This window comes from Hyla sarda, chromosome 5 (genome assembly GCF_029499605.1).
Source record: "Hyla sarda isolate aHylSar1 chromosome 5, aHylSar1.hap1, whole genome shotgun sequence".
NCBI lineage: Eukaryota > Metazoa > Chordata > Amphibia > Anura > Hylidae > Hyla > Hyla sarda.
In genome coordinates, this window is record NC_079193.1 from 157,935,662 (window position 1) to 157,951,776 (window position 16,115).

Sequence of the window (16,115 nt, forward strand, 5' to 3'; positions counted from 1 at the left end):
ACTTTGGATTCATCTGACCATATGACATCCTCCCAATACTCTCCCGGATCATCCAAATGCTCTCTAGCAAACTTCAGACAGGCCCTGGCATGTACTGGCTTAAGCAGGAGGACATGTCTGGCACTGCATGATTTGAGTCTCTGGGGGCGTAGTGTGTTACTTATTGTAGCCTTTGTTACTTTAGTCCCAGCTCTCTGCAGGTCATTCACTAGGGACCCCCGTGTGGTTCTGGGATTTTTGCTCACCGTTCTTGTGATCATTTGGCACCACTAGGTGAGATCTTGCGTGGAGCCCAGGATCGAGGGAGATTATCAGTGATCTTGTATGTCTTCCATTTCTAATAATTGCTCCCACAGATGATTTCGTCACAACAAGCTGCTTGCCTATTGCAGATTCAGTCTTCCCAGCCTGGTGAAGGTCTACAATTTTGTTTCTGGTGTCCTTCGACAGCTCTTTGGTCTTGGAGTTTGTAGTGTGACTGCTTGAGGTTGGTTATAGATTTCTTTTATACTGATAACAAGTTCAAACAGGTGCCATTAATACAGGGAATTAATGGAGGACAGAGGAGACTCTTAAAGAAGAAGTTACAGGTCTTTGAGAGCCAGAAATCTTGTTTGTTTGTAGGTGACCTATGGGGACTAAAAAAGTGTAAAATAAAAGAATGTGTTAACTTAAAAGCCCTTCCCTTAAAAAAAAAAAAAATAATGAAATCACCCTCCTTTTTCCATTAAAATAAATAAATAAATAAATAAAATAAACATATCTGATATTGTCACATGGCATGAAAAATGAGCCCTCATAAAGCCATTTATATGTAAAAATAAAAAAGTTATATGGGTCAAAATAGGGCAAATTTAAGCATGCACATTTTATTTAAAAAAAATGACTTTTTAAGTTAAAGTAGTATAATGATAGAAAACCTTTGTGAATTTGGTATCATTTCAATTGTATTGACCTACAAAATAAAGAGAACATGTAAGTTTTACCATAAAGTCCACTGTCCAAAACAATTCCAACCATAAATTGCATAAAATTATGTAATATTTTTGTTATTTCATTCAAGCTTGCTAACCATAGTGATTGCGGATGCATTTTGAACATTTCAATTGGTGCAGTTTCTAAAATGGGTCGATTTAGGAGGGTTTCTAATACACCGGTCCCTAAAAAATATGATTATTATATTTTTCTCAGAAAAATGCTGTTAAACCTTCTAACATGCTAAAAAAAAATGTTACAGGACATTTAACAAATGATGCCAAATTAATTGTAAATGTGAGTTAATAACTATTTTATAAAGCATAACAACCTTTTTTACAGCTGAAAAATTTTACTTTAGAAGAATGCTGCTTTTTCCACTTTTTCATGAACTTTTAATTTTTTCATCAAAAATTGCTGAATATATAAGTTATGGATAAGTTAGAGCCTTCCAAAGTCACTAGAACAAGTAAGACAGGCCTTTTTCTTTAAAGGGGTACTCTGGTGGAAAACATTTTATTTATTTTTTTTAAATCAACTGGTTTTCCACCGGAGTACCCCTTTAAGCCAAAATTGGCTTGATCATGAAAGGGTTAATTACTCTCATTCAATTATGGTACTTTAAAACAAATAAGAAGTCGAGTGGCAACATATGTGATTTTCCGTCGCCAGTTATGTAAATTCTTCGTCTTTTTTTCCAAGGACAAGAAAAATGAAAGTATTTCTCAGTGACCTTTTGCATTCCAGCGCATTTCAGTCTTCTTGGAACTAGCTACTTTTTAATATAGAAAATAATACATGTTCCCAATATGCAACCTGCTATATATAATAAAGCCTGCCACCTGGGAATTGTGTGTGATAAATAATAAATGAAAAAGCCAACCCAAGAAATATGAATGTAAACTTTTAAAGGTTAAATAATAGTAAAATAAATCTGCTTTACTGCTGCTCTGTTTATAAAAACACTTTAGTGTGACCTACATAATACATACAACCCCTGGCAGGAATCTGGGATGTGAAAGAAAACAATGTTTATCTGATAGATGAACATTCCATATTTACAAAACATATCTCGGTTTACTCTTTTTATTGGTTTAATTTTTTTTTAACATAATATCATGCTTATTATATAAATGATCCCTCCTTATCCATAATACAATACTATAGATATTATGTAAATGTCCTATTTCTCACATTTAGGAATTAAAATAATAAATATTACCACGCAAACTTCATAATTGTCCCTTCCTTCCCCAATTCTCTCCTTTTCTCCTCTGATCAATATCTAGTAGATGCATAATTAGAGTTCAAACATAATTCCCAACTAACGTAAAATAAAGTTGTAAAACAAATACTTTGTGCTATTGGCTTCTCGTATTGACATATCAGTTGTATGGAAGATGTTACCTTTTTACCTGTTTTCCAATGCCTAGTGCTAGTTACTTTGACCGATACATTTACATGGAAGATTTCTAACTCTAAACAGAAAGTCCTGTATCCCGACTAAAAGTGAACAAGCAGAGCCAGGTGAACCCAGTCTTTCAGTCTTTCAGAACATTAGGGTGACAGTAACTCTAAGTTTTCAAACTTTGCCATGCTTAGCTCACGCTCACAGCAGTTATCATAGCAGAAGGAATGAGGAACATGTGGCCTTTTTGTGTCTGAATGAATTGATGTACTAGGAAGACTGAGATGCCATGAGGGTAGCCCAGCATACCTTGCAGCTAGCAGCAAGATCACATGATCCCTGGTTAGCCAATTTTTGATTGCCTCCGTCGCATCCCCTTTTCACATTTAAAAAAAACAAACTGTGTGAATAAAAATAAACATATGTGGTATCGCCATGTGCAGAAATGTCCGAACTATAAAAATATATTGTTAATTAAACCGCACGGTCAATAGCGTACACGCCAAAAAATTACAAAGTCAAAAATAGCTCATTTTTGTCACTTTTTATATCATGAAAAAATTAATAAAAAGTGATCAAAAGGTGCGCCCAATACAAAAATGGCACCGATAAAAACTTCAGATCATGGCGCAAAAAATGAGCCCTCATACCATACCGTACGCATAAAAATAAAAAGTTATAGGGGTCAGAAGATGACAATTTTAAACATATACATTTTCCTGCATGTACAATAGTTATGATTTACAAAATCAAACCTATATAAGTAGGGTATCATTTTAACCATATGGGCCTACAGAATCAAGATAAGATGTCATTTTGACCGAAAAATGCATGGCCTAGAAACAGAAGCCCCCAAAAATTATAAAATGACATATTTTCTACAATTTTGTCCCACAATGAATTTTTTTTCCACTTTGCTGTGGATATTTAGGTTAAATGACTAATGTCACTGCAAAGTAGAATTGGTGGTGCTAAAAATAAGCCATAATATGGAATTTTAGGTGCAATATTTAAAGCGTTATGATTTTTAGAAGGTGATGAGGAAAAAATAAAAATGCAAAAACGGAAAAACCCTGCGTCCTTAAAGGGGTACTCCGCCCCTAGACATCTTATCCCCTATCCAAAGGATAGGGGATAAGATGTCAGATCACGGGGGTCCCGCTGCTGGGGACCCCCGGGATCTCGGCTGCAGCACCCACCTCAACAGCTTCCGTCAATGCTGGAGGCTTCGGATCCCGACCACGCAAGTGAAAGAGCGTGATGTCACGGCTCCGCCCCCGTGTGACATCATGTCCCACCCCTCAATGCAAGTCTATGGGAGGGGGCGTGGTGGCACACGGGGCGGAGCCGTGACGTCACAACACTCTGGTCCCGTGATTGACAGTAATCAGACCCGGAGCGAACACACTCCGGGGACTGATTATAACGGGGTGCGGCGTGCAAGATCACGGGGGTCCCCAGCGGCGGGACCCCCGCAATCAGGCATCTTATCCCCTATCCTTTGGATAGGGGATAAGATGTCTAAGCACTGGAGTACCCCTTTAAGGAGTTAAAGGGGTACTTCAGTGGAAACCTTTTTTTTTTTTTTTAAATCAACTGGTGACATAAAGTTAAATTACTTAATCTTAATCCTTCCAGTACTTATTAGTGTCTGTATACTGCAGAGGAAATCCTTTTCTTTTTGGATTTATTTTCTGTCATTACCACAGTGCTCTCTGCTAACACCTCTGTGTTAACACCTCTGTTCCATTCAGAACAGCATATATTTGCTATGTGGATTTTCTCCTGCTCTGGACAGTTCCTGACATGGACAGAGGTGTCAGCAGAGAGCACTGTGGTCGTGACAGAAAATAAATCCAAAAATAAAATAATTTCCTCTCTAGTATAAAGACGCAAATAAGTACTGGAAGGATTGCATTTCTTTTTAATAGAAGTAATTTACAAATCTGTTTAACTTTCTTTCATCAGTTGATTTAAAAAAAAGAAGTTTTCCACCAGAGTACCCCTTTAACCCCTTAAGGAACAAGCCCATTATGACATTAAGGACCAGAGCATGTTTTGCACATCTGACCACTGTCATTTTAAGCATTAATAACTCTGGGATGCTTTTACTTATGAATTTGATTCCGGGAATGTTTTTTTCGTGACATATTCTACTTTAACAGTGGTAAATTTTCGTTGATACTTGCATCATTTCTTGGTCAAAATGTTAAAATTTAGCATTTTTCTAACTTTGAAGCTCTCTGCTTTTAAGGAAAATAGACATACAAAATTAATTATATATTGATTCACATATACAATATGTCTACTTTATGTTTGCATCATGAAGATGACATGTTTTTTTAACTTTTGGAAGACATTAGAGGGCTTCAAAGTTCAGCAGCAATTTTCCAATTTTTCACAAAAATTTCAAAATCGGAATTTTTTAGGGACCACTTTAGTTTTGAAGTTGATTTGAGGGGCCTTCATATTAGAAATACCCCATAAATGACCCCATTTTGAAAATTGCACCCCTATAGTGCAATGAAAGTGAATTTTGCTGAAATGGTTTTTGTGGAGCATTTCGCATTTAGGAAGCCCCTATGGTGCCATAACAGCAAAAAAAAAAAAAAAAAAAAAACGCATTGCATACTATTTTGGAAACTACGCCCCTCATGGCACATAACAATGGGAACGGTGAGCCTTAACTCCCCACAGGTGTTTGAGTTTGACCACTTTTCGGTAAAGTCGGATGTGTAAATAAATTATTATTTTTTTTTTACCAAAATGCAGTTTTTTCACCAAATTGACCATTTTTACAAGATGTAATAGGAGAAAATGCCCACCAAAATGTGTAACCCCATTTCTTCTGAGTATGGAAATACCCCATGTGTGGACGTAAAGTATTCTGCGGGCTAACTAAAATGCTCACAAGAGAAGGAGCTGTGTTTGGCTATTGGAAAGCAAATTTTGCTGAAATCATTTTTGGGGGGCATGTCGCATTTAGGAAGCCCCTATGGTGCCAGAACAGCAAAAAAAAGCCCCACATGGCAACTATTTGGGATACAACACCCCTCAAGGAACGTGAGCCTTTACACCCCACAGGTGTTTGACATATTGCTGCCAAAGTTGGAAGTGAAAATGAAAAATTTGCTTTTTTTCACTAAAATGCTGGTGTGACCCCAATTTTTTCATTTTCACAAGGAGTAATAGGAGAAAAAGCCTCCCAAAATTTTAACCCCGATTCTTCTGAGTATGGAAATACCCCATATGTGGATGTAAAGTGCTCTGGGTGCGAACTACAATGCTCAGAAGAGAAGGAGCGCCATTGGGCTTTTGGAGAGAACATTTTTTGGAATGGAAGTCGAGGGCCATGTCCGTTTACAACCCCCCCATGCTACCAAAACAGTGGACCCCCCCCCCACATGTGACCCTATTTTGGAAACTACACCCCTCACGGAATGCAATAAGGGGTGCAGTGAGCATTTACACCCCACTGGCTCTTGACAGATCTTTGGAACAGTGGGCTGTGCAAATGAAAAATTTAAATTTAACATTTTACGGACGACTGTTCAAAAAATCTGACAGACACTTGTGGGGTGTAAATGCTAACTGCACCCCTTATTATATTCCTTGAGGGGTGTTGTTTCCAAAATGGGGTCACATGTGGGGGGGGTCCACTGTTCTGGCACCATGCGGGCTTTGTAAATGCACATGGCCTCTCTCTCCAAAAGCCCAATGGCGCTCCTTCTCTTCTGAGCATTGTAGTTCGCCCACAGAGCACTTTACATCCAGAAATGGGGTATTTATATACTCAGAAGAAATGGTGTTACAAATTTTGGGGGGCTTTTTTTCCTATTACCCATTGTGAAAATGAAAAATTTGGGATAACACCAGCATTTTTGTGAAAATATACAATTGTTTCAATTTTACGTCCAAATTTTACGAAAATTTGTCAAACACCTGTGGGGTGTTAAGGATCACTATACCCCATGTTACGTTCTTTGAGAAGCGCTGTAACGATCAGCGACCCCTGTGCAAATCACCTCAAATGTACATGGCGGTCTTTGTACATGGTGCTCTTACTCCTGAGCCTTGTTGTGCACCTGCAGATAATTTTATGTCCACATATGGGTTATTTCCATACAAGAAATTGCGTTACAAATTTTGGGGGTCTTTTTTTCCTTTTACCTCTTGTGAAAATGAAAAGTATGGAGCAATACGAGCATGTTAGTGTAAAAAAAAATATTTTTTACAATAATATGCTGAAGTAGACCCCAACTTTACCTTTTCATGAGGGTTAAAAGGAAAAAAGCCCCCCAACATTTTTTAGGCAATTTCTCCTGAGTACAGAAATACCCCATATGTGGCCCTAAACTGTTGTCTTGAAATACGACAGGGCTTCGAAGTGAGAGAGCACCATACGCATTTAAGGCCTAAATTAGGGATTTGCATAGGGACGGACCAGATGCAAGAATTAGACGTGCCGGCAGTGTTTCCCAGCTGTTGCAAAACTCCCAGCATGCCTGGACAGTCCATGGCTGTCCAGCAATACTGGAAGTTGTTTTGACAAACAGCTGGAGGCTCTGTTTTCGAAACAGTGTCATATGAGAAATTTTTTATTGTAATTGGGAAGGTAACTGTGTAGGCATATATGTATATGTAGCATTTGACTTTTATTTTCTGGTAGAGTAGTGTAATGTAGTGTAGTGTTTTTAGGGTACATTCACACGGGCAGTGGCTTACAGTGAGTTTCCCGCTGGGAGTTTGAGCTGCAGCGGAATATTTGCTGCATCTCAAACTTGCAGCAAGAAGCTCACTGTAAAACCCCGCCCGTGTGAATGTACCCTGTACATTCACATGGGGGGGTGGGGGCAAACCTCCAGTTGTTGCAAAACTACCTCTACCAGCATGCCCTTTGGCTGTTATTGCATGTGCTGGAGGCACACTGGTTGAAAAACAGTGAGAGTTTGTTATTTAACTCAGTGTTTCGCAAACCAGTGTGCCTGCAGCTGTTGCAAAACTACAACATGCAGTGACAGCTGAAGGGCATGTATGTGACAGCATGCAGTGACAGCTGAAGGGCAACTCCCAGCATTCATGGTCTATCAGTGCATGCTGGGAGTTGTAGTTTGCAACAACTGGAGGCACACTGGTTGCAAAACACTGAGTTAGGTAACAAACTCTCAGTGTTTCACAACCAGTGTGCCTTCAGCTGTTGCAAAAACTACAACTCTCAGCATGCAGTGACACCTGAAGGGCATGCTGGGACTTGTAGTTATGCAACAGCTGGAGGCATACTACTAACACTCTCATGCATGGTCTATCAGTGCATGCTGGGGATTGTAGTTATGCAACAGCTGGAGTCACACTGTTTGCAAAAAACTGAGAGTTTGTTACTTAACTCAATGTTTCTCAACCAGTGTGCCTCCAGTTGTTGCAAAACTACAACTCCCCGAATGCCCACACAGCCGAAGGACATGTTGGGAGTTGTAGTTATGCAACAACTGGAGGAGAACAGTTTGAAGACCACTGTGTAGTGGTGTCCAAACTGTAGCCCTCCAGATGTTGCAAAACTTAAACTCCAAGCATGCCCAGACTGTCCAGGCATGCTGGGAGTTGAAGTTCTGCAACATCTGAAGGGCCAAATGTTACATAACTACAACTCCCAGCATCCCTGAACTGTCTGGGCATGCTGGGAGTTGTAGTTTTGCAACATTTGGAAGGGCTACAGTTTGGAAACCACTGCACAGTGGTCTCCAAACTGTGTCCCTCCAGATGCTGCAAAACTACAACTCCCAACATGTCCTTCGGCTGTGTGGGCATTCGGGGAGTTGTAGTTTTGCAACACTTGGAGGCACACTGGTTGAGAAACATTGAGTTGAAGTTTGGCAACTCCTAGAAGGCATCAGTGAAGATCACTTACCACTGGTCTTCACTGCTGCCTCCATTGCTGCCTCCGCCGCCGCCTCCTTTCTGCCATCAGTCCTGCCACGATCACCTGTCCCCCGCCGCCCATGGCCGGTTCCTCGCCGCAGTCAGGTACTCCAGCACCCACCGCCATCTTCCCCCCGCTCTGCCCATACATCCAGGGCTGGGCAGAGCGGGGATTTCAACTTCAACCCCCCTGCCCCCAAAGGTCGGTCAGAGCGACGGGGACTAATAGGCAGTATGTACCTGCATTTTTCTATTTAGTTTTTAGTGAACCGGTAGTAATATTAGTAAAGATTTCTTTATCTGTAAGTGGGTAAAACAACAAATGTGGAGAATTCCCATTAAGCTGAGTCATAAATTGTCCAGCTTAAACACAATAGACTAAATAGTCCTTAAAAAGGTACTCCAGTACTAAACTTCTTATTCAGGATAGGGCAGTGATGGCGATCCTATGGCACGCAGTGGCACAGGTGGCACTCCGAGCCCCCTCTGTGAGCACGCGGCCATAATTCGCCATGGATGCCTTTTGATGCGCTCCGCCGGGGTGAGGTGGAAACTTGCGACCCGGGCAGAATTGCGACCGCTCCTCCCCTCAGCTAGGTGGAGAGAAGGCAGAGCAGAGGACACAGGTCTGCATGGGAGAAAGAAGCCAAGCCCCCCTCATCTCCACCTCCCGGAGGACGCAGGTCTGCATGGGTGAAAGAAGGAAGAGCAGGGAATAGAGGACGTACATGGCTCCTCATCTCCCCTCCCCCTGCTCTTCCTTCGGAGGATGCAAGTTTCCACAGGGAAAAGAAGGCAGAAGAGCAGGGGAGAGAGGACATACACGACTCCTCATCTCCACTCCCTAATGATTTCTATGTTTGAAGGGGGACATACTGCATGGGCCGGGGATAAGGGGGGGGGGGGGGCATCACAGACTGTGAAGGGAGACATACTGCATACTATATGAGAAGGGGGACATACTGCACGGGCTGGGGATAAGGTGGGGGACATCACAGACTGGGGATGATTTCTATGTGTGAAGGGGGACATACTGCATGGGCTGGGGACAAGGGGGGGGGCATCACAGACTGTGAAGGGAGACATACTGCATACTATATGTGAAGGGGGACATACTGCACAGGCTGGGGATAAGGGGGGGGGGTCATCACAGACTAGGGATGATTTCTATATGTAAAGGGGGACATACTGCATGGGCTGGGGATGAGGGGGGGGACATACTTTTTTATGTTTGGTACTGAACAGTGGGATACTTTTGTAGCATGGTTATTACTCAGTTATTGGACACTGCTGCTGGACTTCTAAGAACTCTGTGAACTTCTATGAATTAACTTCAATCATAAATAATTAAGAAAGAAAGTGAAAGCGGGATTGTCTGACCTACACTATTGAACAAATGAGCATCATTACGTGTTCCAGCTATTTACTTTGAAGGAAATCTAAAAAGCCTATCTGCAGGCTGGATTCTTTTCTACTGTTCTGCACCCCACAATTGTGAGATATATTACCAGGTAGACAAGTAGATATATGATCCCACCACTGAGCTCTCCTGAAGCTTACTTCAGGAGAAGAGATCGAAAAGGACTAATGACAAGTACATGAGGAAGAGCAACGGCTGCCAGCTTTAGTTACCCCACAATTGGGAGATACATTACCGGGGAGACCAGTAGATATATTGTTCCAGCTCTACTAGAATTTTACTGCTGCTTATTTTAGGAATAAAGTCAGAACAGGACTAGTGACAAGTACATGAGCTGGAGCAAAGGCTACCGGGTCCAGGTACCCTAATACACATTATTATTGTGGGTTATCCCTGCTCAAGCCATTACTTATCTGTTGAGGGACTGTGCCTTCTTTTGTGGAAGATTTTGTTTTGCTCAGTAAGTTACCATGGTGTTTGGTGTTACTATTGCACCTGACCCTCACAGGCAACCCCATTTGTCATCATTCTGTGCAGCATATTTATGATTGTTTCAGCCCAAGAAGTTCAGCCTTCTGCGGAGGCCCCTGAAGCATTGCAACCCATTTGACGCAGACTGTCAGAAGAGCACAACTCCCTGCTGTGCCATATGTGCTTTCACTGGGTTGCCCCATTGACAATTACTGTACAGGCATGAAGAGTGAAAAAGGTTGTGTGCCAAACATCTACCCTTCTTTTTGACCATCTGTGGAATTCTCAAAGGTAGAACACCAATCAAGCATACATTTATGGCATCTCCTACTCATATTCAGAGGGTTATAACTTTTTTTTAACATAATTTTTATTAAGTTTTCAAAACAGAAAAGTTTTTTACATACAATAAAATACAATAACCAGGGGCTAAAACACCCCTGAAAGAAACAGGTCTCAACCAAATTGCAGAGCATCAGATGGTTATAACTTTTTGACATATCTTTTCATATACATATGTAGCCAGCATCATCTTGATCCCTGGTGCAAGAAGATATTCCACTGCACTATGGAAGTTGAGATGAGTTATCCCAATCTCATACTGATGCTATGGAAGTTACTCTTTGACCCAAACTTTGTAAAGTGCAATGGTGCATGTGTGGCAAAAAATAACAATATTCCAGCTATATGTTGGGGTCCAAGAATCCATTCCACTGTGGGCCAAGCTTCCCCACCCCAGCACTACTGACTTGCCAGCTACAGTGGTTAAAGTTCCTTCCATTTTATAATTGAATAAAATAAAATACAAACAATATGGCTTTTATATCAGCCTTTATAAGTGAAAAGTAAATAGTTTCTCCTTCATTTAGTTCAGTAACAGAATTCTGTAGATGTTGTCTTGTAAGTTTGTGTGCCAAGCTGCCTGATCAGTCACTGCACCAATAGTACCACGCTGAGACTAATAAAAGACAGACAAACCAGTTTCCCTTTATTTCTCGAGGGATCAGTATCTCAATGAAGATCTTTCTAGGTATATTTACAATTTGTTAGCTGTTCCATTGGGTCTGGATGTTAACCTTCTTGATCAGTCATTAATGACACGATGGTTGCCCTGCAGAGAGATATTTACATGAATAATGCCAAAGAAAAGTAAGTCATTTGTCCCATTAACTCTGCCACAAAGGTTATACCTGGTGATATACAGTTTATGCAATTATACACCTGGAGCCATTGAATAGCAGTAAGGACAAGACTGCACCGGAAATAAAACATTGGAGCTTGTGTATATTTTTAGATTTGCTTTCACATTAAAGCGGACCTGTCAGAAGATTTTAGGGTTTAAAGTAAGGGCATGGCTATATAGGGCTTTTGACCCTGAATCCGTACCTATGTCTCATTAGTTGACCCCTTTGGCGCTTTAAAATTGGCGTTTAAAAACATATGCAAATAAGTCTTTGGAGCCCACTGGCTGTTCTCGCTGGCTGCTAGTGTCCAGCACAATTTAGCCCTTCACCAGTTAGTCACTCCCCTCTGTGCGATGGTCACCTCCTCTACCTCTTTGATTGACAGCTACTAGGCTGTACTTTATTTCCTGGCTCTTCCCTTTAATCTTCCAGCTGAGTTGAACACTTTGGGCCCCTTAAGTGCCCCAAATAATACCTCATTGGTGTCAGGTGTAGTATGAGTGAGTAGATGAGCGTGTTGGGGGGAGGTTACGGGGATTGAGTGGTGGTGATTGGATAATTTGCCCCCATTTGGTAGAATCCCCGAGTAGATACAATATATATACTTGAGTATAAGCCGAGTTTTTCAGCACAATTTTTCGTGCTGAAATGCCCCCCTCAGCTTATACTCACATGAACTCTCCGCCTGTCAATCCCTTCTCAGTGGTCTTCAACCTGCAGACCTCCAGATGTTTCAAAACTACAACTCCCAGCATGCCCGGACCGCCGATGGCTGTCCGGGCATGTTGGGAGTTGTAGTTTTGAAACATCTGGAGGTCCGCAGGTTGAAGACCACTGAAAGGGATTGACAGGCGGTGATGATGAAGGGGGGGAGGGATGATGACGGGGTGATGATGACGGGGTTGAAAATGACAGGTTGATGATGACGGGGGTGATAATGACAGGTTGATGATGACGGGGGTGAAAATGACAGGGTGATGATGATAGGGGTGAAAATGACAGGGTGATGATGACGGGGGTGTTAATGATGGGGGTCTGGATGATGACAGGGGGGGATGATGACATGGGGGGATGATGTATTTCCCACCCTAGGCTTATAGTTGAGTCAATAACTTTTCCTGGGTTTTTGGGGTGAAATTAGGGGCCTCGGTTTATATTCGGGTCGGCTTATTCTTGAGTATATATACGGTAGGTATGAATTCCCCAGTAGGTAGATAACCCACCTGTAGGTAGGTAAATGGGTAACCCCACCTAGGTAAATGCACTTAGTAGATAGGTAGAATATCTTAATGGTAGATAGGGAATTAGATAATCCTCCCCATGTATTAATCGGTAGTCCCTGCCTTGTAGGAAGATTGTCCTACCTGGTAGGCAGATACTGCTCCCTGGTTGGTAGGCATTTCTTTCTGGTAGATAGATAATGCTCACTGGTAGTTAGTGCCCCTGGTAGGTATGTAATACTCCCTAGTTGGTAGTACTACTCCCTGGTAGGTATTGCTCCCGGGTGGGTAGGTAGGGAATCTTCTTTCTTTACTCATATTCCTCCCCTTAACTATACACCATGTTCCAAATAATTATGCAAATTCTATTTAAGTGTCACGAAGATTGAGTATTTTGTTTTTCAGTTTAACCTGTTAAGGACCCAGGGCTTAAACTTACACCCTGAGTCCCGGTCCTGCGATATAACGCGGGGTCACACGGTGACCCCGCATCATATCACGGCAGGCTTGGCGTCATAGTGAAGCCGGGACCCGCCGCTAATAGCGCGCGGCACTGATCTCGGTGCCGCGCGCTATTAACCCTTTAGCCACCCGGCTAGCTCAGGGAGCTGTTCGGGATCACCGCTGTATAATCGCGGCATCACGAACAGCTGTAGCACAGGAGGAAGGTCTCTTACCTTCCTTCCTGCAGTCCGATCGCCAAATGAATGCTTCAAGCCTGAGATCCAGGCTTGAGCAATCAATCGCCGAAAACACTGATTGATCCATTCCTATGGGGATGCATCAATCAGTGTTAAAGATCAGTAAATGCAATGTTATAGCCCCTTATGGAAGCTACAATTTTGCATAAGAAAAGTGTAAAAAAAATCATTAACCCTTTCAATTATCCCTTCCCCTAATAAAAGTTTGAATCACCCTGCATTTCCAAGAATAAAAAAAAAACTGTGTAACTAAAAACAAAAATAAACATATGTGGTATTGCCGCATGTGGAAATGTCCGAATTATAAAAATATACCTCTTTTTAAACCGCACACACTAAAAAAATTCCAAAGTTCAAAATAGCGCATTTTTGATCACTTTTTATATCACAAAAAAGTGAATAAAAAGTGAGCAAAAAGTCTGATCAGAACAAAAATGGTACCGCTAAAAACTTCAGATCACGGCGCCAAAAATGAGCCCTCATAGTACAGAATAAAGATAAGGTGTCATTTTTGCCGAAAAATGTACTGCAAAAAAACGGAACCCCCAAAACGTATAAAATAGTGTTTTTTCATCAATTTTGTCACACATTGATTTTGTTTTCCCGTTTCACCATAGATTTTTGGGAAAAATGACTAATGTCATTACAAAGTAGAATTAGTGACGCAAAAAATAAGCCATCATATAGAATTTTAGGTGAAAATTTTCAAGAGTTATGCTTTTTTAAAGTTAAGGAGGAAAAATTGAAAATGAAAAAACGGAAAAAGCCCGGGTCCTTAAAGGGTGAAGTCATGGATGGTATTGTGTCTCAGGGCTCTTCTGATCACTGAAAACAATCTCGGACACCTGTGATAATTAGATTGTCAAGGGAGCCCAATTTAAGGAAAAACTACTAAAGGTGGGTGTTCCACATTATTAAGCGGAGCACCATTTTCAAGCAATATGGGGAAGAAAACGGATCTCTCTGCTGCCGAAAAGAGTGAAATAGTTCAATGCCTTGGGCTAGGTAGAAAATATTAGGTATTTCACGAAAAGTTAAGCGTGATCATCGCACTATTAAGAGATTTGTGGCTCATTCAGAGCACAGACGGGCTTGTGCAGATAAAGGCACATTGAGGAGGATTTCAGCAGATCCATGCATCGGATCAAGAGAGCAGCTGCTAAAGTGCCATTACATAGCACCAAACAGATATTTGAAGCTATGCAAAAGAAATGGAAAGCGCTCACCTAGCCTTTAATACCAAAAAACCGAGGAAAATCTGTCTAAACACCTATGCCCTAGGTGTTAAATAAATAATGTAAATTTAGGAAAAGAATGACGGTGCTCAAAGTTACAGGAATATAATATCTGTCACGATTCGGCTAGCTGGATGTGGATCCTCTGTGTCAGCGAGGGATTGGCGTGGACCGTGTCGGTGGACCGGTTCTAAGATGCTACTGGTATTCACCAGAGCCCGCCGCAAAGCGGGATGGTCTTGCTGCGGCAGTAGCAACCAGGTCGTATCCACCGGCAACGGCTCAACCTCGCTGACTGCTGAGAAGGCGTGGGACAGAAGGACTAGGCAGAGGCAAGGTCAGACATAGCAGAAGGTCAGGGCAGGTGGCAAGGTACGTAGTCAATATGGATAGCAGAAGATCTGGAAACACAGGCTTGGACAACACTAAACGCTTTCACTGGCACAAGGCAACAAGATCCGGCAAGGGAGTGCAGGGGAAGTGAGGTATTATAGCCAGGGAGCAGGTGGAAGCTAATTAGGCTGATTGGGCCAGGCACCAATCATTGGTGCACTGGCCCTTTAAATCTTAGAGAGCTGGCGCGCGCGCGCCCTAGCGAGCGGAGCCGCGCCCGCCAGCACATGACAGCCGGGGACCGGGAAGGGTAAGGGATTTGGGATGTGATTCGCGAGCGGACGCGTCCCGCTATGCGAATCGCATCCCCGCCGGCAATGTCAGTGCAGCGCTCCCGGTCAGCGGGTCTGACCGGGGCGCTGCAGAGAGAGAGACGCCGTGAGCGCTCCGGGGAGGAGCAGGGACCCGGAACGCTCGGCGTAACAATATCTCAAGTATGTGTTTATTAAAAATAACAATATAAAAAATACATACAATATATAGCAGTCTGAAAAGCCACAGGGCCCTTGTGGTTGACCTCTAGCTATATAAAAATAACAATTAAAACATAAAATAACGATACTAATAATAGGAAATAGATAAAAGATAAAGTGCCGTGGGAACTGCTGCGGAAATCAAGTGCAAAATAATAAAAATCAGATATTAATGTTAGTACGGTATTGTGCCACTTGTGCACATAAACGTTTTACACTTTCAGGTGATTATACATTCTTATGTCCTCGCAAGATGAATAGCGCTAATTCCAGCAAGGAATAAAAAAATGTGATTGCTCCGGCAATTGATAATGATTGATAATAATATATTCAGCAAGTTAGAAATAATGTCACAGTATATAGTGCGGTGGTGCTGTGCACCTCTCACCTATCCTAACTCCGATGTCACGGGCTGTGTAAGTTGTATCTTACCGGCACTGATCTTCTGCAGCAGCATGCAGGTACTGTCAGCTGTATGATCCTCGAAAATGTGTGGACCTCTGCTCTGCGGTAGGTATAAGTAGCCCGGTGTCCTCCTGTCTTTGAGCGCTAGGGGTGCTTGATTGGCAGGGCACTATCTATCCAAGGCACCTGTAGTGGTATGTTGGGCAGCAGCAGACCTCACTGGGCAATGATGACATACGATTAATATTCAGGCTGGACCAGTTTTAGGATCTCCATAGATCCTTTCTTCAGCAGCTATAGTATATATAAAGAAA

The 16,115-nt window shown here is 42.1% G+C and overlaps 1 protein-coding gene across 1 annotated transcript in view; it reads left to right on the top strand.

Moving 5' to 3' along the window:
* Window positions 1-16,115, top strand: part of CNTNAP2 (contactin associated protein 2) — a 1,818,787-nt gene that overhangs the window by 595,431 nt on the left and 1,207,241 nt on the right. The gene's annotated exons all lie outside the window — the stretch shown is intronic.